Source organism: Eleutherodactylus coqui, chromosome 6 (assembly GCF_035609145.1).
Source record: "Eleutherodactylus coqui strain aEleCoq1 chromosome 6, aEleCoq1.hap1, whole genome shotgun sequence".
Lineage (NCBI taxonomy): Eukaryota > Metazoa > Chordata > Amphibia > Anura > Eleutherodactylidae > Eleutherodactylus > Eleutherodactylus coqui.
In genome coordinates, this window is record NC_089842.1 from 14,781,924 (window position 1) to 14,805,779 (window position 23,856).

The 23,856-nt window shown below is 47.4% G+C and overlaps 1 protein-coding gene across 3 annotated transcripts in view; it reads left to right on the forward strand.

Annotated features, from left to right (window-relative positions):
• Positions 1-398: 398 nt before the first annotated feature.
• Positions 399-23,856, forward strand: part of ARHGEF10L (Rho guanine nucleotide exchange factor 10 like) — a 93,463-nt gene continuing 70,005 nt past the window's right edge. The window contains exon 1 of one of the 3 annotated variants that reach the window (XM_066606346.1): positions 399-418. The gene's annotated coding sequence lies outside the window, so the exon portion shown is untranslated. Of the gene's footprint in view, positions 419-468; positions 622-10,336; positions 10,437-23,856 lie in introns of those variants that run through there. The other 2 variants (XM_066606344.1, XM_066606345.1) reach the window with 2 other exon arrangements.

Consider the following 23,856-nt stretch of genomic DNA (forward strand, 5'->3'; position numbering starts at 1 on the left):
TATGTACAAGAATATAACTACTATAATACTGCCCCCTATGTACAAGAATATAACTACTATAATACTGCCCCCTATGTACAAGAATATAACTACTATAATACTGCTCCTATGTACAAGAATATAACTACTATAATACTGCCCCCTATGTACAAGAATATAACTACTATAATACTGTCCCCTATGTACAAGAATATAACTACTATAATACTGCTCTCTATGTACAAGAATATAACTACTATAATACTGCCCCTATGTACAAGTATATAACTACTATAATACTGCTCCCTATGTACAAGAATATAACTACTATAATACTGCCCCCTATGTACAAGAATATAACTACTATAATACTGCCCCCCCCCTGTTGGCATTTCCTTATTTTATATTGTGATGTTTGGTAAGCAGCTCCCGCTGACAGGTGAGTAAATGCTCTGAGCTGTTCACAGCTGAGTTCCGCCTCTGTTGCAGCAGTCCAGGTGGTGGCAGGCGCTCTGCTTGTGCTGCGGCTGTCATTGCCTGCCCGGTCTTGTCCTGTGTAGTCAGGTAATAGATTAGGACTCATCAGTTCTGGTATCTGTGGATTGTGCGGCCGGTGGAAACCTGCGGTTATACATCAGGACGGTAAGTGGTTGGCTGCTGGCATGGTGGGGCCACAGGGGTCTGTTGGGGGGTCAGCGGTACAGATAGCGACAGGATATGGAGCTGTCATGTAGTATGAGTGGCGCTATGGGGGTGAGTACTGTCTATATCAGCATGGACGCTGCTCGGCGCCTCTTTCTGTATATCTTGCGTCTCTCTGGTTTTGACACATGTGATCACTGTCACCATAGAGGGCAGCAGAAAGAGGGGACATCATACCTGCCAGCGGAGCAGGAGTCCTGAGCCTGCCTTGTGATACTGTCTGCCGAGCCTCTGTATCTAATCCTGTCATGTGTGATACTCTCTGCCGAGCCTCTGTATCTAATCCTGTCATGTGTGATACTCTCTGCCGAGCCTCTGTATCTAATCCTGTCATGTGTGATACTCTCTGCCAGGCCTCTGTATCTAATCCTGTCATGTGTGATACTCTCTGCCGAGCCTCTGTATCTAATCCTGTCATGTGTGATACTCTCTGCCGAGCCTCTGTATCTAATCCTGTCATGTGTGATACTCTCTGCCGAGCCTCTGTATCTAATCCTGTCATGTGTGATACTCTCTGCCGAGCCTCTGTATCTAATCCTGTCATGTGTGATACTCTCTGCCGAGCCTCTGTATCTAATCCTGTCATGTGTGATACTCTCTGCCGAGCCTCTGTATCTAATCCTGTCATGTGTGATACTCTCTGCCGAGCCTCTGTATCTAATCCTGTCGTGTGTGATACTCTCTGCCGAGCCTCTGTATCTAATCCTGTCGTGTGTGATACTCTCTGCCGAGCCTCTGTATCTAATCCTGTCGTGTATGATACTCTCTGCCGTGCTTCTGTATCTAATCGTATTGTGTGCTACTGTCTGCTGAGCATCGGTATCTAATCCTATCATGTGTGATACTGTCTGCTGAGCATCGGTATCTAATCCTATCATGTGTGATACTGTCTGCTGAGCATCTGTATCTAATCCTATCATGTGTGATACTGTCTGCTGAGCCTCTGTATTCAATCCTGTCATGTGTGATACTGTCTGCCGAACCGCTGTATTTAATCCTATCATGTGTGATACTGTCTGCCGAACCGCTGTATTTAATCCTGTCATGTGTGATACTCTGCCGAGCCGCTGTATCTAATCCTAATGTGTGATACTGACTGCTGAGCTTCTGTATCTAACGCTTTCATGTATGATACCGTCCTGTGATATGTGATATTGCCGTCTGTATCTAATCCCGTGATGTGTGATATTTCCTGCTGTATATAATCCTGTGATACTGCCTGCTGTATCTGATCCTGTGATGTTTGATACTGCCTGCTGTATCTAAACCTCTGATGTGTGATACTGCCTACTGTATGTAATCCTGTGATGCGTAATACTGCCTGCTGTATCTAAACCTCTAATGCGTGATACTGTCTGCTGAGCCCCTGTATCCAATTCTGTTATGTGTGATGTCTAATGAGCTTCTGTATCATGTGTACTACTATCCACTGAGTTGCGTATCTAACACTTTCGTGTATGATACCATTCTGTGATGTGTGATGCTGCCTGCTGTATCTAAACCTGTAATCTGTGATACTGCCTGCTGTGTCTAATCCTATCATGTGTGATACTGTCTGTTGAGCTTCTGCATCTAAGCCTATCATCTGCGCTACTATCTGCTGAGTTGCGTATCTAACACTTTCATGTATAATACTGTCCTGTTATGTGTGATACTTTTTGCTGTATCTAATCCTGTGATACTGCCTGCCGAGCCTCTGTATCTAATCCTGTCATGTGTGATACTCTCTGCCAGGCCTCTGTATATAATCCTATCATGTGTGATACTGTCTGCTGAGCTTCTGTATCTAATCCTTTTATGTGTGATACTGTCTGCCGAACCGCTGTATCTAATCCTGTAATGTGTGATACTCTCTGCCGAGACTCTGTATCTAATCCTGTCATATGTGATACTGCCTGCTGTACCTAATTCTGTGATGTGTGATACTCCCTGCTGTATCTAATCCTGTTATGTGTGATACTGCCTGCTGTATCTAATCCTGTGATCTGGTACTGCCTGCTGTATCTAATCCTGTGATCTGGTACTGCCTGCTGTATCTAATCCTGTGATCTGGTACTGCCTGCTGTATCTAATCCTGTGATCTGGTACTGCCTGCTTTGTCTAATCTTATCATGTGTAATACTGTCTGTTGAGCTTTTGTATCTAAGCCCATCATATGTGTGCTACTATCTGCTGAGTGGTGTATCTAACACTTTCATGTAGAAGACCGTCCTGTTATGTGTAATACTGCCTGCTGAATCTAATTCTATCATGTGTGATACTGACTGCTGAGCTTCTGTATCTAAACCCATTATGTGTGCTACTATCTGCTGAGTTGCATATCTAACACTTTCAAGTATGATACCGTCCTGTGATGTGTGATACTGCCTGCTGTACCCAATCCTGTGATGTGTGATACTGCCTGCTGTACCCAATCCTGGCATGTGTGATACTGCCTGCTGTACCCAATCCTGGCATGTGTGATACTGCCTGCTGTACCTAATCCTGGCATGTGTGATACTGCCTGCTGTACCTAATCCTGGCATGTGTGATACTGCCTGCTGTACCTAATCCTGGCATGTGTGATACTGCCTGCTGTACCTAATCCTGGCATGTGTGATACTGCCTGCTGTACCCAATCCTGGCATGTGTGATACTGTCTGCTGTACCTAATCCTGGCATGTGTGATACTGCCTGCTGTACCTAATCCTGGCATGTGTGATACTGCCTGCTGTACCTAATCCTGGCATGTGTGATACTGGCTGCTGTACCCAATCCTGTGATCTGCGATACTGCCTGCTGTATCTTATCCTGTGATGTGCGATACTGCCTACTGTATCTAATCCTGCGATACTGCCTGCTGTATCTAATCCTGTGATGTGTGATACTGCCTGCTGTATCTTATCCTGTGATGTGTGATACTGCCTGCTGTATCTTATCCTGTGATGTGTGATACTGCCTGCTGTATCTTATCCTGTGATGTGTGATACTGCCTACTGTATCTAATCCTGTGATGTGAGATACTGCCTACTGTATCTAATCCTGCGATACTGCCTGCTGTATGTAATCCTGTGATGTACAATACTACCTGATGTACCTAATCCTGTGATGTGTCATACTGCCTGCTGTATCTAATCCTGTGATGTGTCATACTGCCTGCTGTATCTAATCCTGTGATGTGTCATACTGCCTGCTGTATCTAATCCTGTGATGTGTGATACTGTCTGCTGTATCTAATCCTGTGATGTGTGATACTGTCTGCTGTATCTAATCTTGTGATGTGTGATACTGTCTGCTGTATCTAATCTTGTGATGTGTGATACTGTCTGCTGTATCTAATCCTGTGATGTGTGATACTGTCTGCTGTATCTAATCTTGTGATGTGTGATACTGGCTGCTGTACCCAACTCTGGGATGTGTGATACTGGCTGCTGTACCCAACTCTGGGATGTGTGATACTGGCTGCTGTACCCAACTCTGGGATGTGTGATACTGCCTGCTGTACCCAATCCTGGGATGTGTGATACTGCCTGCTGTACCCAATCCTGGGATGTGTGATACTGCCTGCTGTACCCAATCCTGGGATGTGTGATACTGCCTGCTGTACCCAATCCTGGGATGTGTGATACTGCCTGCTGTACCCAATCCTGGGATGTGTGATACTGCCTGCTGTACTAAATCCTGGGATGTGTGATACTGCCTGCTGTACCTAAGCCTGTGATGTGTGATACTTCCTGCTGTACCTAAGCCTGTGATGTGTGATACTTCCTGCTGTACCTAATCCTGTGATGTGTGATACTTCCTGCTGTACCTAATCCTGTGATGTGTGATACTTCCTGCTGTACCTAATCCTGTGATGTGTGATACTGCCTGCTGTACCTAATCCTGTGATGTGTGATACTGCCTGCTGTACCTAATCCTGTGATGTGTGATACTGTCTGTTGTATCTAATCCTGGGATGTGTGACACTGCCTGCTGTTGCTAATCCTGGGTTGTGTGATACTGCCTGCTGTATGTAACCCTGTGATGTGTGATACTACCTGATGTATCTAATCCTATGATGTGTGATACTGCCTGCTGTACCTAAGCCTGTGATGTGTGATACTGCCTGCTGTAACCAATCCTGTGATGTGTGATACTGTCTGTTGTATCTAATCCTGTGATGTGTGATACTACCTGATGTATGTAACCCTGTGATGTGTGACACTGCCTGATGTATGTAACCCTGTGATCTGTGATACTACCTGATGTATCTAATCCTGTGATGTGTGATACTGCCTGCTGCACCTAATCCTGTGATGTGTGATACTGTCTGCTGTATCTAATCCTGTGATGTGTGATACTGCCTGATGTATTTAATCCTCGGATGTGTGATACTGTCTGCTGTATCTAATCCTGGATTGTGTGATACTGTCTGCTGTATCTAATCTAGGGATGTGTGATACTGTCTGCTGTATCTAATCCTGTGATGTGTGATACTGCCTGCTGTACCTAATCCTGGCATGTGTGATACTGCCTGCTGTACCTAATCCTGGCATGTGTGATACTGCCTGCTGTACCTAATCCTGGCATGTGTGATACTGCCTGCTGTACCTAATCCTGGCATGTGTGATACTGCCTGCTGTACCTAATCCTGGCATGTGGGATACTGCCTGCTGTACCTAATCCTGGCATGTGGGATACTGCCTGCTGAACCTAATCCTGGCATGTGTGATACTGGCTGCTGTACCCAATCCTGTGATCTGCGATACTGCCTGCTGTATCTTATCCTGTGATGTGTGATACTGCCTACTGTATCTAATCCTGTGATGTGAGATACTGCCTACTGTATCTAATCCTGCGATACTGCCTGCTGTATCTAACCCTGTGATGTACAATACTACCTGATGTATCTAATCCTGTGATTTCTGATACTCGCTGCTGTACCTAATCCTGTGATGTGTCATACTGCCTGCTGTACCTAATCCTGTGATGTGTCATACTGCCTGCTGTATCTAATCCTGTGATGTGTGATACTGCCTGCTGTATCTAATCCTGTGATGTGTGATACTGTCTGCTGTATCTAATCTTGTGATGTGTGATACTGTCTGCTGTATATAATCCTGTGATGTGTGATACGGTCTGCTGTATCTAATCTTGTGATGTGTGATACTGGCTGCTGTACCCAACTCTGGGATGTGTGATACTGCCTGCTGTACCCAATCCTGGGATGTGTGATACTGCCTGCTGTACCCAATCCTGGGATGTGTGATACTACCTGCTGTACCTAATCCTGTGATGTGTCATACTGCCTGCTGTATCTAATCCTGTGATGTGTGATACTGCCTGCTGTACCTAATCCTGGCATGTGGGATACTGCCTGCTGTACCTAATCCTGGCATGTGTGATAATGCCTGCTGTACCTAATCCTGGCATGTGTGATACTGCCTGCTGAACCTAATCCTGGCATGTGTGATACTGGCTGCTGTACCCAATCCTGTGATCTGCGATACTGCCTGCTGTATCTTATCCTGTGATGTGCGATACTGCCTGCTGTATCTTATCCTGTGATGTGTGATACTGCCTACTGTATCTAATCCTGTGATGTGAGATACTGCCTACTGTATCTAATCCTGCGATACTGCCTGCTGTATCTAACCCTGTGATGTACAATACTACCTGATGTATCTAATCCTGTGATTTGTGATACTCGCTGCTGTACCTAATCCTGTGATGTGTCATACTGCCTGCTGTACCTAATCCTGTGATGTGTCATACTGCCTGCTGTATCTAATCCTGGATTGTGTGATACTGTCTGCTGTATCTAATCTAGGGATGTGTGATACTGTCTGCTGTATCTAATCCTGTGATGTGTGATACTGCCTGCTGTACCTAATCCTGGCATGTGTGATACTGCCTGCTGTACCTAATCCTGGCATGTGTGATACTGCCTGCTGTACCTAATCCTGGCATGTGTGATACTGCCTGCTGTACCTAATCCTGGCATGTGGGATACTGCCTGCTGTACCTAATCCTGGCATGTGGGATACTGCCTGCTGTACCTAATCCTGGCATGTGGGATACTGCCTGCTGTACCTAATCCTGGCATGTGGGATACTGCCTGCTGTACCTAATCCTGGCATGTGTGATACTGGCTGCTGTACCCAATCCTGTGATCTGCGATACTGCCTGCTGTATCTTATCCTGTGATGTGTGATACTGCTTGCTGTATCTTATCCTGTGATGTGTGATACTGCCTACTGTATCTAATCCTGTGATGTGAGATACTGCCTACTGTATCTAATCCTGCGATACTGCCTGCTGTATCTAACCCTGTGATGTACAATACTACCTGATGTATCTAATCCTGTGATTTGTGATACTCGCTGCTGTACCTAATCCTGTGATGTGTCATACTGCCTGCTGTACCTAATCCTGTGATGTGTCATACTGCCTGCTGTATCTAATCCTGTGATGTGTGATACTGCCTGCTGTATCTAATCCTGTGATGTGTGATACTGTCTGCTGTATCTAATCTTGTGATGTGTGATACTGTCTGCTGTATATAATCCTGTGATGTGTGATACGGTCTGCTGTATCTAATCTTGTGATGTGTGATACTGGCTGCTGTACCCAACTCTGGGATGTGTGATACTGCCTGCTGTACCCAATCCTGGGATGTGTGATACTGCCTGCTGTACCCAATCCTGGGATGTGTGATACTGCCTGCTGTACCCAATCCTGTGATGTTTGATACTGCCTGCTGTAACCAATCCTGTGATGTGTGACACTGCCTGATGTATGTAACCCTGTGATGTGTGATACTACCTGATGTATGTAACCCTGTGATGTGTGATACTACCTGATGTATCTAATCCTGTGATGTGTGATACTGCCTGCTGTACCTAAGCCTGTGATGTGTGATACTGCCTGCTGCACCTAATCCTGTGATGTGTGATACTGTCTGCTGTATCTAATCCTGGATTGTGTGATACTGTCTGCTGTATCTAATCTAGGGATGTGTGATACTGTCTGCTGTATCTAATCCTGTGATGTGTGATACTGCCTGCTGTATCTAATCCTGTGATGTGTGATACTACCTGATGTATTTAATCCTGTGATGTGTGATACTGTCTGCTGTATCTAATCCTGGATTATGTGATACTGTCTGCTGTATCTAATCTAGGGATGTGTGATACTGCCTGCTGTACCTAATCCTGTGATGTGTGATACTGCCTGCTGTACCTAATCCTGTGATGTGTGATACTGCCTGCTGTACCCAATCCTATGATGTGTGATACTGCCTGCTGTACCCAATCCTATGATGTGTGATACTGTCTGCTGTATCTAAATCTGGGATGTGTGATACTGCCTGCTGTACCTAATCCTGGCATGTGTGATACTGCCTGCTGTACCTAATCCTGTGATGTGTGATACTGCCTGCTGTACCTAATCCTGTGATGTGTGATACTGCCTGCTGTACCTAATCCTGGCATGTGTGATACTGCCTGCTGTACCTAATCCTGGCATGTGTGATACTGCCTGCTGTACCTAATCCTGGCATGTGTGATACTGCCCGCTGTACCTAATCCTGGCATGTGTGATACTGCCTGCTGTACCTAATCCTGGCATGTGTGATACTGCCTGCTGTACCTAATTCTGTGATGTGTGATACTGCCTGCTGTACCTAATCCTGTGATGTGTGATACTGTCTGCTGTATCTAATTGTGGGATGTGTGATACTGCCTGCTGTACCCAATCCTGGGATGTGTGATACTGCCTGCTGTATCAAATCCTGGGATGTGTGATACTGTCTGCTGTATCTAATTGTGGGATGTGTGATACTGCCTGCTGTACCCAATCCTGTGATGTGTGATACTGCCTGCTGTACCTAATTCTGTGATGTGTGATACTGCCTGCTGTACCTAATTCTGTGATGTGTGATACTGCCTGCTGTACCTAATCCTGTGATGTGTGATACTGCCTGCTGTATCTAATCTTGGGATGTGTGATACTGCCTGCTGTACCCAAGCCTGGGATGTGTGATACTGCCTGCTGTACCCAATCCTGTGATGTGTGATACTGTCTGCTGTATCTAATCCTGTGATGTGTGATACTGCCTGCTGTACCCAATCCTGGGATGTGTGATACTGCCTGCTGTACCTAATCCTGGCATGTGTGATACTGCCTGCTGTACCTAATTGTGGGATGTGTGATACTGGCTGCTGTATCTAATCTTGGGATGTGTGATACTGCCTGCTGTACCTAATCCTGGCATTTGTGATACTGCCTGTTGTATCTAATCTTGGGATGTGTGATACTGGCTGCTGTATCTAATCTTGGGATGTGTGATACTGGCTGCTGTATCTAATCTTGGGATGTGTGATACTGGCTGCTGTATCTAATCTTGGGATGTGTGATACTGGCTGCTGTATCTAATCTTGGGATGTGTGATACTGGCTGCTGTATCTAATCTTGGGATGTGCGATACTGGCTGCTGTATCTAATCCTGGGATGTGTGATACTGCCTGTATCTAAGGCTGTATTCTCACCAGGGCTTGGTGTCTTTTCCTGCTGTATTATGGGACATCTCTGCCTGGAGGATCTGCCTTGTGATCACCTTGTGACCCCCGCTGCCCGCTGTGGGCACCACTGGCATTTTCTGGGATGTAATCTCACCTGGAGGTTTTTAGGGTGTCAACTGTTTGCTGAACCACTGTATCTAATCTTAGAATGTGTTATACAGTCTGCTGTATCTAATCCTATTATGAGTGATACAGTCTGCTGAGATGTTGTATCTAAGCCCATCATGTGATGCAGTCCGCTGAACTGCTGTATCTAATCCTAGCATGTGTGATACAGTCTGCTGAGCTGCTATATCTATTCTTAGGATGTGTGATACTGTCTGCTGAGCTGCTGTATCTAAGCCCATCATGTGATGCAGTCCGCTGAACTGCTGTATCTAATCCTAGCATGTGTGATACAGTCTGCTGAGCTGCTGTATCTAAGCCTGTCATGTGATGCAGTCTGCTGAGCTGCTGTATCTAATCCTTATATGTGTGATACAGTCTGCTTAACCGCTATATCTAGTACAGCAACTCAGCAGACTGTATAGCACATTATAGTATCTAACCCCAACATGTGATACAGGCTGCTGAGCTACTGTATCTAAGCCCAACATGTGACACAGTCTGCTGAGCTGCTGTATCTAAGCCCAACATGTGACAGTGTCTGCTGAGCTGCTGTATCTAAGCCCAACAATTAAGTGTGCTGAGCTGCTGTATCTAAGCTGAATATGTGATAGTCTGCTGTGCTGCTGTATCTAAGCCCAACATGTAATACAGCCTGTTGTGCTGTTATATCTAATCCCAGTGTGCGATATAGGCTGCTGTATCTAAGCTTGTCGTACGATACAGTTTGCTGTATCTAAGCATGTCGTATGATACAGGCTGCTGTATCTAAGCCCAACGTGTGATATGGTGAACCATACTGCACTCCATCCCTTGAGACGTGAAGCAGCTGGTTGGACGGGTGGCGCTCGGGGGGCTACAGCGCTGGCGTCTGGCCGGGCAACCTGAGCCGTGTTACTTGCTGGCAGCCCCCGGTGGGGCGGTTGGTGTGATTGGTCGCCCTGGATGCTGAGAATAGAAGGGGCCGCCTCGCTGTCATTGACAGTCAGGAGGTGGCGGAGGGCGGGCGGCGCTGTGTCTGACACTGGCAGGTGCGGGGTCCATGCCAGCCACAAGGACGGAGCAGGATGGGCGGCAGGAGAGCCGGGTATAACAAAGGCTGAGGTGGTAAGTGCCCGCTTGGTGCTCACCCGCCCAGTGCTACAATAGAGGGGGCTCGTCTCCTGGTAACGGGGGCTACACAATAGTCAGTACAAGGGACAGCGCCAGGGGGGCGAGCTGATGAAGCCCCCTCTTCACACGGAGCATTGTTCTGTCATAGCCCCTTTGTGTAGAGTTGGATGCGGCTGCTGAGAAGTGAAGCGCTCTGCACACAGCGCGGGGGGCTTATGGTGGCCACAACGGGGCTTATGGTAGCCACTGCTCTCTCTGTTGTCACCGGTGGTGCAGCACATGTCACTGTGTCCCCCCGGGGTCCACGGAAGCGTGCAGCGTAATGGGGGTCATTTGGCTAGATATTGGTGTAAGCACACGCTGTCAGCCGCGCGGTACGGAGCGAGGAGACTTTTGTCGCGGTCGTGAACTGCTCTTGTAAGGTGAGGTGAGGTCAGCGCCGCCGGTGTGATCATGGTGGAGGTCCGCAGGGATTTTGGCGTTGCGCCTCTTCCGTCCGGTTTCTGTGGTTTTATTCCGTTTACCAAATCTCATCCCTAATATTCAGTTTTGTCTTTTGTTCTCCAGATGCATATAAATAAAGTTTATTCAACCCTCACACAGGGATCGTACGCCGGGCTCCATGGCAACCAATCAGATTTCAGCTTCTAGTTAATCCAGAGGAGGTTAGAAAATGAAAGCAGTGATCCGATTGGTTGCTATGGGCAACGCCTCCTCTCTTAAAGGGGTTATCCCATAATCTAAAGTTGTTATTAGTAAGGAGGGTGAGGTTATTGGGCGGGTGTACATTTCACCTTCTCCCCAGCGCGCTCTCATTGGTTGCCGAGTCTGCTGAACACATATAGGTGCGAGCGGTCTGAACGAAGCATTAACCAACCAGTTTCCTTCGAAGACGATCAGCGAGGATCGGGAACCAATGAGTGATAAATGGGAGGGCGGGATGTTAAAAAAATGGCAAGAGCCAATCAGAGCGCTGTGGGAGTCGCACGCCAAACAAGGCCTCACCTCCCCGCTAAGTTGATGGCTGGTCGTTGGAAGATGACAATAATCAACCAGTGACTATTTTTGGGTGAGCTGAAATGAAGCAACTAGTGAACGAATTCTAAGTCCTCCCCTGGTCGGTGGCCATGTTTATACAGAAACAGTCGCTGACTTTCCCTCTATTGGGGGACAATTTGGATGATAGTTGTCCCCCCTAAAGCCACCTTAAAGGGGATCCCCTCTACCAAATATTTGCTGCACAAGCATTCTGTCCTTTCTGGTTGCTGCTGACCAGGTCATGTGACTGCTGCAGCCAATCCCAGCAATGATCTTCTATAGGCAGTGATTGGCTGCAGCAGTCACATGACCTGGTCAGCAGCAACCCGGAAGTACAGAGCAGCAAAGAGAAACCCCGACATCCTTCTTAGCCGGAACATGGCGGCCAGAGGAACAGAGCCAGGCTGGGGACCCTCGGTCCAGAGCTAGGTGGGCAGCCCGGAGGTGGAGTCTGCATGTATCCTACATTCATAGCGTGTCCTGTGAATATACCATAGGATGGGAGTTCCCCTTTAAGACACATAGAGCCTCGTGTACAAATCATGGCGGGATGATGGCAAGAAATACAAAATCGGAAGGCGATATATGAGCGCGGCGCCACTTCTCCGAGCGGTAACCGGCTGAATTTTAATATGACATATTTACACATAACATGCGTGACGCCTACACATGCTGCATACACACATAACACGCCTCGGGGGGCCTGGTGTGTTTAATGCGATGCCGCCACAAGTGGCGCAATGTGTTATTGTAACCTGGGAAGCCACACCCATTTCTGGGCGATATGGTGGAGCGTTAGTAACGCAGGGCACCCGCTTGGAGAATTGCATTTTTCTTGCCAGGTTGGCAAAAGAGCTTGCACTTTAAATTTTTTGATTGTGGTCCAGCGAGGCAGAAGCCCCTCATTGGGGGGGGGGGGGGGGGGGGTTAATAATAATCTGTAATTGTATAGCGCCAACATATTCCGCAGCGCTATAGGAGTCCGAGAAACGGCGTTTAGTAGGAGGTCAGCAGCCGTTATATTTAGGCGGCGCAAGTTATTTCCACGGAAGACATCGCGATCCGCAGGAATTGTGTTGTATCCATGCAAAAAGCTAAAACACCGACAAGAAGTGCGCGGAAGGAGGAGGGGCTTCTGTTTGCAGGTATATTGGCCTCTCCGGCGGCCGCCGTTACGCAGGAGTCATCGCCAGTTTTCCACGAACCACGAATGAATACAAATCTGTGGTGTTAAGTAGAATTCCCCCCCCCCCCCCCCAGCCCGACAGCTCCCGCTAATATGCTGCCCGTGTGTCGGTCTTTACTGCAGCCCTGCCATTTTATTCATCAACCAGAATGAATAGAACTTTGTTTCTGCTCATTATTGAGGTGTTTTTTTGTTTTTTAGTTCGACATTTGATTAATTTGTCAAACTCCATCTAGAAAGTGAAACAACACCTGCGTGTGAGGCTGTGCGGACACGGCGAGTGCGATATACATCCCGCACAATCAGACCTATAGCGCACTCGTAGATGGGATCTCCAGGTTTGTGCAATTCATTTCCACATTAAAAATGCGCGATTTGCATCTGTACAATGCGCTGCTCACACACGTGAGAAAAAAATTGCATGTTGCTGAAAAACGCATCACATGACCTGCGAACGTGATACGTTTTTTTCATGCTCTCATAGAAAAGAATCAACGAATCTCGCAGCGGAATTGCCCCAAACCGCTTGTGAAAATAATGAGTAATTTCACCGTGCGAGTTCTTTGCATCACGCAGTTCCACAGAGCGCGCACATTAATATCATCCATGTAAATATAGCCTTAAACTGTGTTGTCTTGTTCCTCTGCTATTCCTCCTGGAAAAACATGCATAAATTGACAACATGGCTGCTGCACTCTGAATGCCCCTTTATTAGCCCCCCCCCCCCAGCCCCACCCCCCACATCTAGTGGCGCGTTGGACTACTTTTGGCCTTTACAACCGCCGCAGTTCATCGTGGTGTAGATTCTAGTCAGTGATGAAATTGTCCTGCAGGAATATCGGCCCCTGCGGACAAGAAGCCTCTTGTAGTTGCTGCAGATTAGATGGCGGTGCTGACATGTTCTGACCGGCTGACAGGAAGGGCTCATTGGTTCATGCTGCTTGCGCCGAATTCTGACCTCCCATCAGCACAGAGCAACAGAATCAGACAATGTTTTTCCGCTACTCTGTTTTGCGCTCTTTTGCTCCCTGGAGTCTTTCTGTTTCTCTTAGACACAATGGCGCTGAAACAGGTCGCCTGCTGTTATACCATCCGTGCGGAGGAACGGCGAGTTATGCAGTCGGACACGTTAGATGGAGCTACAGGGTTGTATTCAGCTGACTGTGCAGCTCCTGATCATCAGAACGATTCCTGACATCCTCCTCCGACCCCTTTCAGTGATGAGTTGTTTCATCCACAGGATCCCCTTTCGTTGGATGCTTTTCATTGATTACGACATTCTCTGTCTACTCTCTGCACCGTTACACAGGAAAACCCCACGCGGTTGGGAATGACATCCTGGCCCCGGCTAGTCTGGCATCGATGACCGGGCCTTGTTGGAAGTCACTCAGATCGTAAAAGGGCCGGGGCCTCTAATAAAGGATCCATTTAGTGTGGTCAATAATTAGTCCTTGCACTAATAATCTACACATGATTGGTGCTGCAGACTTTAATTACTGGCTTAGAATGGTCTTTGCATTGTGTTGGTTTGTTTCTGTAGTAGTATCAGGCACTTTCAGCTTTAGGCTCTGCGATAAAGGATCTCATTGGCTGCAGGACGTGGATCCGGCCCCGGGGCCGTGCTGCTACATTACATGGGATTTCTGGTAATGATTTACATAGAAACCATCCAGCCCTCAGGACTTTACGCATGAGAGAGCCGTATGTGAGATACAACCCACCTGGCTGTATGAGACACAGGGTGGGGTAGGGTCTCCGCAGGTGGATAGAGACCCAATCTATAACCCCAAACTACATTCAGAGACCCAGGAAGGGGTCGGATCATGAAGACGGTCCTACCGGGTAGGTAAGTGAAAAGGATTAAACACAGAAACTGACCGGCCCTTTGTTAGGGCCCCCGGCCCCTTTGTTAGGGCCCCCGGCCCTCTCACGGTTAGGCCTCCTGCCCACAGTCGGATATTTGCTGCGGAATTCATGGCGAGCGTCTGCACTGTGGATCCGCAGCAAATTGCACCCATAGCATGCTATGGGAAAATCGATTCTTCCTGCATGCTTGTGGAAACCAATTGTGGTTCCTGCAAGTGGAGGAAAAATCCCAGCATGCTCCATTTTTGTGCAAATTCTGCACTGACAGCTTCCATTGAAGTCAATGGAAGTCATCCGATCTGCTTCCCTTGCTCAATCACATTGCGGAAAGGTCGTGAATTCTGCATCATCAGGCGATGACGCGGAAAAAGCAGGAGTTTAAAAAAAAAAATCTGTTCTGTGCAGGTCCGACGGCTCGCGGTGCGGACCATCCGCAGTACAGAAGAAAAAGAAAACAAGCAGCTATGCGGATGTGGATGGAGATGTGACTCTGCAGTGTGCAGGGGGCCTTTAAGCTTCCCGGTATGGAAATTCTCCCTGTGACCCCGGCGTGCAGCATAAAATCACTAGACTAGCCGGGGCCGGGATTTCACTGCCAAACACGTGGGGTTTTTCTCATGTAACGGTGTGGAGAGTAAATTAAGAATGGCGTGATCGAGAAAAGCATCCAACGAAAGGGGATCCTGTGGATGGAAACAACTCGTCACCAAAAGGGGTCGGAGGAGGATGTCAGGAATCGTTCTGACCAACAGGCGCTGCACATCCAGGAACAGACAAATACAATGCTGGAGCTCCAACTAGCATGTCTAAACACACGAATCGCCGTTCCTCCGCACGGATGGCCTATAACAACAGACGACCAGTTCCAGTGCTATTGTGCCTAAAAGAAAGGTGATACTGCAGGGAAAAAGAGCACAAAACTTGTATCACTGAGCAGCGGAAAAACATCACCTGTCCGATGGATCCAGATTTCTGTTGCAGCGTGCTGTCCGCAGGGGCCGATATTCCTGCAGAACGATTTCAGCATCTAGTCGAATCTACAACAGGATGAATTGCTATGGATCTTAAGGCCAAAGAAGTTGCCACTAGGTGGGGCTCTAATAAGGGGTCATTCAGTGTATACATACAGTTGATCGGTGCCGCGATAGCGGTAGACTGGCGTAACCGGCTGCTTCTCATGGGTGTAGATACTATAGAAATGTATACATAGTGTTGCCAGGAAAGGGGAAAACTGGAGACTGGTAGAACCTGCCTCCACTGGTCCCTGCCTCAGGGGTGCAGAGTACTGAGTACAGAGGGACCACCAATACCGCCCCCTGGAGAACAGACCCAGCACTGCAGAGAAGATCCTCCTACTGCTGCTCATCCCTGCACTCCTGCGGTCTTCTGTTATTCTACGCTACCTGCCAACACGGAGGTATGGCCGCGGCATGAGGACACTATTTACGTACGCGCTGGGTTTAGTGTAAGTTTCTGTGATTTAGGCCCGTTTCCGGTCCGATTGCTCTAATGACCCAAATCGAGAGCATCATAGGGAGATGCACTCAAATACTTGTGTCAGTAACTGGGATTTTGGGGTTTTGTAATTGCATATAACTAGCAGTATATGGGTGTGATATCTTCTATGCATCGCACATTACTGTGTTTGATCCCAGGGTCTTTAGGGTTAACCTTCCCGTGTTACACAAGTCGCAGAACACAAAGTAAAAGTGACAGAAAAATAATACAAGAGATAGGAAGGGAAGTAGTGACTCCCCAGTGACTCTCTAACCGCAGCGGCGTGGTTACATGATGCAACAGTAACACATAGGAGTTCATGTTGTGTGGCAGTGACACACTAGCGTATTTGGGTCCATGTGCTTTCCGTGGTAATTCACACACAGCACATGGATGTTTTTTCACGAGGACCAATGGTCCATGGACCTTGTCCAAGTGAGGCTTTTACTACTGATGACCTATCCTCAAGACGGTCATCAATCGTTGATTGGCAGAGGTCCACCACTGATTCCAGGCTTTGCGCCTATTGTGTCCAAGCCAGCTTCATTAGCATTGCAGTTGGAGCCGGAAGTGTAATAGAAGGCACAACTCCCATCGAAATCAATGATAGCTATGCCTTATATTACACTTTCAGCTCCGACCACAGTGAGAACAAAGCTGTCAACATCTAAGTATGGGGGCTGAGATCGTTGGGGGTCCCGAGTGGCTGCTGATCAGCTATTATCCTGAGGCTAGGTTATCACTACTACAAGGGATAAAAGTCCCAGAATGCCCATTTAAGTTGAGAATAGACAAAACAGTTGTAGTTTTAACTATTTAATGATCTGACCTCGGTCAGACTTCTGGTTGAGACTGCAAGTTCTCTCACCCGTCCGCGTTCAATAATAGGCTCCTAATGAGTTTAATGTTGCCCTAGAAACATCCCCAAGGGGTGAGCCAAGGAACCGTTCGCATCGCAGTAAATATCGTTTTCTGATCATACGCCACAGAATAACGATTTGGAATCAGCATGTTTATTGGACATTCTGTTCTGGAACCAAATGTCAAATAAATTGTATCGTTTTTATAAGGAATGGTTACATCTCCGGTCTGGTGGGAAGAAGCAAGTTAGAGCTTCTACATGTGCTGGGACATGAAGCCGGTGATCTCCCCAGCCGCAGACCTTACCACGAGGTGTTTCTAAATTGGGAACGTTAGTCAGTAACTGGCTGGGCGAGCGGCGGGGCCGACTAGTCTGCTGCACCCTGAGAGACACAGCATGAACTCTGAGCCAGGAGGGTGCAGGCAGTGCCATACATGTTATATGTCATTTCCGTGGCATCTATGACAGAGCAGCATTGGCAGGCAGGGGTGATGTCATGGAGCAAGGGATATTAATAAATGTGGAGAATGAGACGGCAGCGACATTACTGACTGTACTGCCTGGAACTTATTAGAAGAGATTTCAGCAGCGCACAGTACCACTGCTCCTGTCCTGTATAATATATATATATATATATATATATATAAATATAATATACACACACACATTATTTATATTATATATATATATATATATATATATACACACACACTGCACAGTCATTCCTTGCCATGAAAATTAACTTTATCACGAAAAACCCCACTTCAAAAATAGAGGTTCACTTGCTGTGAAGGCGGCTTCAGGGATCCCAAGAAAGTCCAGCGAGTGCCAGGACCATTTCCTAAAGAGGATTCAACTATGGAATAAGTTCACAGCAGTGAAGCTTGCTCAGGATTGGCAGCAAGCAGCGGTCAGTGCATCTGTGCGCACAGTGAGGCAAAGGATTTTGGAAGCTGACCTGGTGTCAAGAAGGGCAACAAAATTTAAGAAGGGAGCCCAGGTTCGAGTTCTTGCTGCAAGGAGCTCCGTTATGGTTCCTATGGTTATGTAATTTGGATGGTATAAGGGGGAACTCTACTGGCCTGAGCCGTAAGAGAGACTGCATTGTTGGGAGAAAGAGACGGCAAAGTAGTGAGGAGTCGGCTTGGGGAGCCATAGAGGATGTGCGCTGGAGAATCTGTGTTAGAGAGGACAGTGGCGCAAGAAAGGGGGCAGCCGGTGATTAAGAAGTGCAGCACCATAGCACATCAGAACTGATGTCACAGAGAGAACAAAGCTACAGGGACTACAGCTAGAGAGACCGCTACAAAGGATTCACACCGTCCTGCAGCTCTGTGAATCAGAGTACCTCCAACAGACGTCCAAAGACGCATCGCCTACATTATGGTACTGAACACGATGTAAGTGAGGCTGGCCCTCTGGAAAAGGCCCGACGTGTGCACACAGGTAGTGACTTAAACGCTGGCCTGCCAGTTGAAATACGCGAGCTCCAGCCGACACCAGAGGAGCACATTCATCCACCAGTTGTGGACAAGTTATTGGACAACACTTGTGTGGCGACGGCTATTGGTGGTCCTACTGCGTGTGATACATCACAAAGATCAGCAACACCCTTCAACTGTAGAACAGATTGTTACCATCCCCCACTCATGGTAGCGTTAATCATATTCTTCGTTATAGTCAGTTAGGGTGTCTAACCGCATATTGCTTATCTATTAACAGAAGCTTCTGCAGCAGCTTCATCTCCAAGTTTATTTGTTAATATGAATAAAATCTATATTTTTGTAAACCTACCATTGTACCCCGATTCCTGTGTCGTCTGCCCCTACTGCAACAAAAGACGCCACATCTCCCCAACAAAAACATCAATAACAGACTGGCATTCTGCAGGAAGTACGGAGACTGGACTGCAGAGGACCAGGGGAATTATTTTCTCTGATGATGCCCCTTTAGACTGTTTGGGACATCTGGAAGAATGATTGTCCAAAGAAGAAGAGGCGAGCGCTACCATGAGCCCTGTGTCATGCCGACAGTAGTGTATCCTGAGACCATCCATGTGCGGGGTTGCTTCTCATACAAGGTAGCGGGCTCACTCGCAGTCTAAGACCACCGCCATGAAGAAAGAATGGGATCTAAACCTCCAAGGGCAACTTCTCCGGACCCTCCAGGAGCCGTTTGGTGATGAACAATGATTTTTACATCATGATGGAGCCCCAAGTCACAAGAAGCAGCTCAATGAACAAAGCATTGACCTTTGGGTCCACAAAGTAAATGTTGAGTCTTTACTTAAATGTGTTTGTCATAAAAGACACATGAAATACTTATAATTGTACCTCAGTAACCGTAGAAAGAAATTACTAAAAGATCTAAAAGCACTGAAGTGGCAAACTTTTTGAAAACCAAAACTTGTGTCCGTCTTAAAACTTTTGGCCAAGACTGTAGTTTTTGAAAAAACTCAGCAGGGAGGTTGTTCCAGACATCTTGGAGAACTAAGGACAGGTCTTCTGGGGATGTCGGCTCGCTTCATGTAATCCCAGACAGACTGGATGATGTGAGATCCGGGCTTTGTGAGGGTCAAATCATCACTTCCACGACTTTTTGTTCTTCTTTACGCTGAAGATAGTTCTTAATGACATTGGCTGCATATTTGGGATTGTTTTCCTGCCGAAGAATAAATTTGGACTCCTCCCTGATGGTATTACATGATGGGTAAGTATCTGCCTGTATTTCTCAGCATTGAGAACACCCTTAATCCTGACCAAATCCCCTACTCCATTTGCAAGGAGCCTTCACCATGCTTCACTGCTGCCTGCAGACACTCATTATTGTACCGCTCTCCACCATGCTTCACAGCTGCCTGCAGACACTCATTATTGTACAGCTCTCCACCATGCTTCACTGCTGCCTGCAGACACATTATTGTACCACTCTCCACCATGCTTCACTGCTGCCTGCAGACACTCATTGTACCACTCTCCATCATGCGTCTCTGCTGCCTGCAGACACACATTATTGTACCGCTCTCCACCATGCTTCACTGCCACCTGCAGACACTCGTTATTGTACCGCTCTCCACCATGCTTCACTGCCACCTGCAGACACTCGTTATCGTACCGGTCTTTACCATGCTTCACTGCTGCCTGCAGACACTCATTATTGTACCGCTCTCCACCATGCTTCACTGCTGCCTGCAGACACCCATTATTGTACCGCTCTCCACCATGCTTCACTGCCGCCTGCAGACACTCATTATTGTAGCACTCTTTAGCCCTTCACCAAACAAACTGCCTTCTGTTACAAGTCAAATATTTCACAATATTTTTGCACCCCAGTTCCTACACTTTTTGACATAGGTGAGTCGCTTGGCCTTGTTTCTGTGTTTAAGGCTTCTTGGTTGCAGTTCTTCCATGAAGACCACATCTGACTAGACTTCTCTGACAGTAGATGGGTTTACCTGGGCCCCACGTTGTCAGCCAGTTCTGAGCTGATGGTGCTCCTGGTAAGCCTTCCAAAGGGAAGTAATCATGATGCGTCTCTTCTGCTACACTACGTTTCCTTGGCCGACCGCTATCTGTACAGTTCTCAGTGTTGCTCGTTTCTTTGTGCTTCTCTGACCCATCTGCTGGGTGTAATTCTCAGTATCTGCCCTAAATGGTGCTTTTCTTCTGTGAGGACACGAGATCTTGCTATAACATACAAGATCTTACAATCTGGTGCCGCAGGAGATGCCCTGAGTATGCAATACAGAAGAGGTCGCCCAGTTACTTCGGAGGAGTTAGCGGGGCTTATAGAGTGGTGTTATAGGTTTAGATGACAGGTTCCCTTTAAGGGTTCTGCTGCTGACAGTAGTCCAGATATCACAGGACACTTCAGAAGTTTTGTGGAGTCTGAACTTTGATGGGTCAGACAGGGACCAACGCCGGGCGATTCTAATGTTATGGCTGATTAGTGTACTTTATGGCCGGCTCTGGCGCCTCTGAAGTTTACCTCACTTTTTTGCTGCAGTAATTCTTTGCAGGTGAGTCTTCCAGAATGACAATCCCCATCAGGATCCTCCTGGTATAATGACAGGCAGTGTAACCCAGGAACGCAGGCGGGTAGGTTGGGGTGAGGTCTGCAATTAGGATGATCTGTTATTTTAATTTGCTGGTTAATTTTCTCTAATTATTACTTTACACAGATGACAAGTACATTCTGTATAATTAGGACATAGCATTCTGCAATTGACCTCTTAAAGGTGCTGTCCCAACTGGAGAACCTCTGTCCCTGTGCAGACGCACTCGATATGGGGAGCAGCCAAATCGTGGCTTGGTGCGGTCATGGTTTATGCGGTCATCCATACATTTACCCCATAGCTGATTGCTTGGTTGACTGTAAGCTGGAAGGAGGGGGTCTAATAGGGACAGCCCCTTTAAGATAGCTTGTTATATCTATTACTGGGAATCTGGAGGACACCCGCTATCCCTGCTGCCACAGCTCCGACAGGGACTCTGAAGGGGCAACCTGCTGAATTACATGTATGTGCAGGAGGATTACTATAGAGGTGTCATTTAGGACCTTGGAAAAGCTGGGTGACTTCTGCTGTGAAAGCTACAGTCGCAATCAAAATTATTTCCCCTCATTACAAATTCGGCTTATTGGCTAAATTTACAAACTTTCAGCTGTTTGCATAAAACAAGAACAATTTAAATCGCCCAAAACAACTAATATAACAGGCGTTTCTCCACATTGTTCACAAAATGTCACTTTCACTGACTCTCGCAGTCTCAGGATTATTTCCCCCATGCTGAGCGGCTTTAGTACATAGTAGGGCACCTTTTGCTGTTCTGACCGGCTGCAGATGTGATGTACGGCCAGACAGCGGCTCCTGACAGCGGTCCTGAGGAGTCTTACCCCGGTCCTCATGGCCTCCAGCTCACTAATATTCTCAGATTTGTGTACTGCAGCCGCCTTGGTGGACTATGAGGTCTGCTTGGGATCGCTGTCCTGCTGGAAGGTCCAATGACTCCCAAGCTTCAGCTTCTTCCTAGGATTTCCTGATACTTCATTGAATCCATCTTGCCCTCCTTGAGCTGCGGGTTTTCAGCGCCAGAGGAAACAAAGCAGGCCCAGAGCCTCGCCAAGTCTCCGCCATGATTCACTGTAGCCTTCCCCAGCCGCCGCCATGCTTCTCTGTAGCCTTCCCCAGCCGCCGCCATGCTTCACGATAGCCTCAACGAGCCGCCGCCATGCTTCACTGTAGCCTCACCGAGCCGCCGCCATGCTTCACTGTAGCCTCGCCAAGTCTCCGCCATGCTTCACTGTAGCCTCCCCCAGCCGCTATGCTTCACGATAGCCTCAACGAGCCGCCGCCATGCTTCACTGTAGCATCACCGAGCCGCCGCCGCCATGCTTCACTGTAGCATCACCGAGCCGCCGCCATGCTTCACTGTAGCCTCACCGAGCCGCCACCATGCTTCACTGTAGCCTCACTGAGCCGCCGCCATGCTTCACTGTAGGCTGGAGGTTCTTTTCAGCATCTGCTTCATCCTTACTCCTCCAGACGATCCGCTGACCCAGAGGCCTGAAGAGTTCCAGTTTTGTTCCATCGCTCCACAGAACACAATCCCCAAACCCCTGTGGCCTTGTTATATGGCTCTGATTATACTGGAGGCGACTATCTTCTATTTTGGGCCAGTGGAGGTGACGTCTTGAAGTTCAGGCATGGAGACCTGCAGCGTTTAGTATATGCCTTGGGGCTCCCACACACTTGCGATTGCGTTTTTTGTTAACGCGATTGTCAATAGGACTTTCTATTGTAAAAAAACGTAACACATGCAACTTCGTTTTTGGTGCATTGTGTTTTTAACATTAGAAAGTCCCATTGACAATCGCGTTAACAAAAAACGCAATCGCAAGTGTGTGGGAGCCCTTACTGTGCCAACAGAACCCTCAGTGCCCGCTGCCACCAGATCTTCCTGCATGTCCGTTTCAGTCACTGAAGAATTTTTGACTACCTGCCTCCTCTGGAATCCGGTGGCACCCGGTGAGCTTCATGTCTCCGTCAGGTTATGTCGCCGGAGTTCCTGTAACTCTGAACCTGTGAACTGCTTCCAGCTGTATCTCTGGATGTTTGTATCCCTTTCCTTGTTTGTACAAGGCAGTGATCTGTGCTCCTAACTTTGTAGACGCCTCTCATGACTTACGGTGCTATTACACGAGCGCCAGTGTATTTACACGGCATCCGATCTACAAATGTGCGCCCTTATGGGGGATTCTATGTGAGGGGAATAATTCTGAGCAGGGGTCATTAAAAGGTCCGTCTTGTGATGAACGTGGAGAAACCATTTGTTATATTGGTTGCGTTGAGGTATTTAAATTGTTCTTGTAGGGATTATTTCTTTTGTAATGGGGATGGTGGGGTGTAATAATATTAATTACAGCTATACCATTGGATGGCTGCTAGTTGTTGGTCATTGACCTGACTCATAGACTTATCATGTGTCCTTATGGTCTTGGCCCAATAGAATACAGCTTTGAATAGCTGGAGAGCGGATATCCATCACCGTATAGCCAACAGTGTTTATTAAAAGGTATTTCCACCCGAAATTTGTGATCTCTGGGTGCAGCTTTGTTGCCCGTGTCACCTGTACAGTTACATTACATTGTGATCAGACATGAGATCTGCTTATACTACAGTAACATCATGTATTACTGCTGACAACCAGCCTAGATATCATGTCTAAGAGGTAGTCACAGACCCACCCCCTGGTAATCATCTTTAAAGGGGTTGTTCAGCTATTAAGTATTGATGACCTGTTCTCAGGATAGGTCATTAATAGCTCATCTTCAAGGGTCTACTGCTTGGGACCCTGACTGATTAGCTGTTTGCCAGGCCCGTTTAGTATTACAGCGCTGGAAGCAAAAAAACTGTGTATTGTGCATTGAAGTGAATGAGAGCAGTGCCTGCAATACCATGACGGGCC